The sequence below is a fragment of the Aptenodytes forsteri genome, unplaced genomic scaffold (genome assembly GCF_000699145.1).
Source record: "Aptenodytes forsteri isolate BGI_AS27 unplaced genomic scaffold, ASM69914v1 Scaffold329, whole genome shotgun sequence".
NCBI lineage: Eukaryota > Metazoa > Chordata > Aves > Sphenisciformes > Spheniscidae > Aptenodytes > Aptenodytes forsteri.
The window spans coordinates 205,909-209,200 of record NW_008796200.1 but is presented as its reverse complement, the minus strand read 5'-3'; positions in this window follow the sequence as shown (position 1 = coordinate 209,200).

The window sequence follows — 3,292 nt, the reverse complement described above, 5'->3', positions numbered from 1 at the left end:
TGGAAACGGGGGGCGCCGGGGGCTGAATAACGCCGGGTCAGCGCGGCGTCGGGGCCTCTCCCACCCCTCGGGAAAAGCGCTTGGGGGCGAGGGAGACAAGCGCTGGCGAAGTGCGCTTGGGCTCGTGTACAGCTGGTGTTCGTCTCGTTAGGGCCCCTTGTCCCTGGGTGAGGTGTATATATGTATTTTTTTATAGGTATACAAACACACACAGAGGTGCAGGTCGCGGGTAGGTCTGTGGGCCTGTTCACGTGGAGAAACATCCTCCGCTCCGAATCCTTATTGGTTATTATGTAAAATACTCGTCGGGGCCTCTCCCACCCCTTGAGGGAAAAGCTTGGGGGCGAGGGAGACAAGCGCTGGCGAAGTGCGCTTGGGCTCGTGTACAGCTGGTGTTCGTCTCGTTAGGGCCCCTTGTCCCTGGGTGAGGTGTATATATGTATTTTTTTATAGGTATACAAACACACACAGAGGTGCAGGTCGCGGGTAGGTCTGTGGGCCTGTTCACGTGGAGAAACATCCTCCGCTCCGAATCCTTATTGGTTATTATGTAAAATACTGGTGCTGTTGACCTGTTGGGGGGGGGAAGGGGTAGAGGGAACCGCGTTGGAGGGCTGGTGCTCTGGGAATGGCCCCTTGGTCCTGTGCCCTCCAGCGAGGCAGCTGTGTCCGTGTTCAGGGTAGCAGCCATTTAAGCAGCTCTTTCGGGGAGGGCTTCTCTGCCGTCCACGATACCGCCGTCACTTTGATGCACGGGCTGCGAAAGCCAGCGTAAACCAGTTGGCTTTGTGGGATGATAAAGGATCCCAAGGAACAGGTCCAGGTCCTGGGGATGGCAAGGGTGTGAGGAGGCTTGGTAGCAAATTGGGAGCTGATAAAACCTTTCTTGTCCATCAGAGTTATTCCTGTGGGTAGCAGGAAGGAGTGGAGGCGGTCTTGGTTGCAGCGGCAAAAGGACAAAACAAGCTGTAGGGCTGAGATCACGGCTCATTTCAGTTCCCTGCTAGATAGTGGCTTTCCAGATTCTTGGGAGTGAAGTTTTGAGGCTGAGTTAACCCCGGTGCCTTTCTCTGCAGTACTGACGCAGGCACGTCACCTGCAGAAGAGTCACCTGCTGTCTGCGACTGGCTTCAGCCGCGGGGCACAGCCCCTACGGACCCACCACCTCCTGGAAGTGCCTGTGGTGGGACCCTCGGGGGACTCTGACAGCGTTACGGCTTCAGCAGCGAAACAGCTGTGACCCTGCCCTGTGCGTCGACAGAGCTGTGTCCTGCCAGGGGGGCAGTGGCTGGGGTCAACGTGTCTGGGGAAGGAGGCGGCTCTCCCCTGGCTCTGCATCTGAATCCCCTGTCAAAATCCTCTTGAGCTGAGGCTGTCGCCTTCGGACCCTGCGCCACGCCGGGGCTTGTGGCCCCGTCCTGCCTGCTGCTGCACCCCAGTCCGAGGTGAGCGCACGCTGCTGCGGCACGAATGGCTCCCTGCAAGCCAGCAGGTGAATGAAAATTACTGTGTAGTGTGAGCTTGCTAATAGCCAATTCTTGAAACATTTAACAGCTTGAAGCTAATGAAATTTAAGCTACTTAGAGCTGCCAGGTGACTGTGTTCCAAGGCCATCGATACAATATGAAACCAGGGTTCGCTTCCAAGTTCCAGAAACTAGAATATTGCTGGAGGATGAGGTGCCACCTAGTAACAGACCTTTAATCACAATCCCTGCTCCACTCCGAGGAGGCACAGTGGGCGCTGGCTTTTTGCTCTTAAATCGGGGCTGAGGACTCTCCAGGTGTGTGGCTGCTCTGACCTTTCAAGCGAGCTGAAAGCGATGTGGGCTCTTGCGACACGTGCAGCGTTCGCGGCGCTTTATACAGCAAGAACCGATTTCATCACAGGAAGGAGCATCGCTGCCCAGGCTTCTTACAGCGGCATGGCTCTAGCCACAGCAGGGGCTTGGGCCAGTCTGACTTTTAATTACAGAACAAGACAAATCAGCCCTAATGAAATAGTTGTTCCTGACCTGTGGTGCTCGTGTTTGCTTATCTGCGTCTTTCTGAGTTAGCGGGGTGGCTGTCACAGCTGTTACATGTGCACACACACACACACGTTCACGCTGTGGCACCCTTGTAGGTCCCACGTTTCATTCAGTTTATCCCCACAATTCACCTCCAGCACAGGGAGGCACCTATTGCCATTTTATAGAGGGGATGAAAGGGTGGAGCTTGAGGTTAAACTTACAAACCGGTTAAAAGTTTCCAGTTCTTATAAAGAAAAAATATTCTTAACGCTTTGAAACGCGCTAGTGGATTTGCCCTGGAGTTTACAAGGAGCATAAAAAAGCTGGAAACTGAGCTGCGGTCACCTGTCCCGTGCTACTGCCTTCCTCATTAACTGAAATTAGGAAAAATTAAGAGAAAAGCTTTTTGCCCATACATTTGCAAACCCAGCTCGGCGAGGCTGCATGGGCCTGACGTAACGTGTGGGGAGTCTCACGGGGCATCAAAGGGCTGTTTCGATGCCAAGGGGCATCAAAGGGCTGTTTCGATGCCGAGTGAAGAGTCGGGTGAAGTGTTTGAGGGCATGAGTCGAGTGAAGTGTTTGAGGGCACGTTATCATTCCTGGGCAGCAATGAACAAAGACTTTGTTCCTTAAGCACAGATAACTCTGCCTCAAGTCAGTAAACGAATCGCTAAAGGTAGACCCGGCAGAGAGCAAAGCTAAGAGGCCGGGAATGCGCACGTATTAGAAAAGTCGCAGTGCTGGCTGCGACACCAGTCCAGCCGTGGGATGTAACCCCTGCTCTCTGCTGCAGGCAAAACCCCCCCTTCTGTCTGCAGTTGCAGGGAGAAGGGGGTGGCCCCAGCCAGCACTGGAGGGCTGTAAGGGAAGAGGTGGAGAAATACCAGGCGGGCAGGGCTCGGGTTTAGGCTAGCAGGTCGTGTTTTGGAGCAAGAGATAACCCTTGCTAGTCCGATCACTCAGGATTTTCTGTGTAGCTCAGTATTTCTGTTACCCCATGTCCTGGTTTCGGCAGGGATAGAGTTAATTTCCTTTCTAGTAGCTGGTACAGTGTTGTGGTTTGGATTTAGGATGAGAACAAAGTTGATAACGCACCGATGTTTTAGTTGTTGCTAGGTAGTGCTTACACTAGCCAAGGACTTTTCAGCTTCCCATGCTCTACCGACTGAGAAGGCTGGAGGTGCACAAGAAGCTGGGAGGGGGCACAGCCAAACTGGCCAAAGGGACATTCCATACCATGTGACGTCATGCTCAGTACATAAACTGGGGAAAGCTGGCC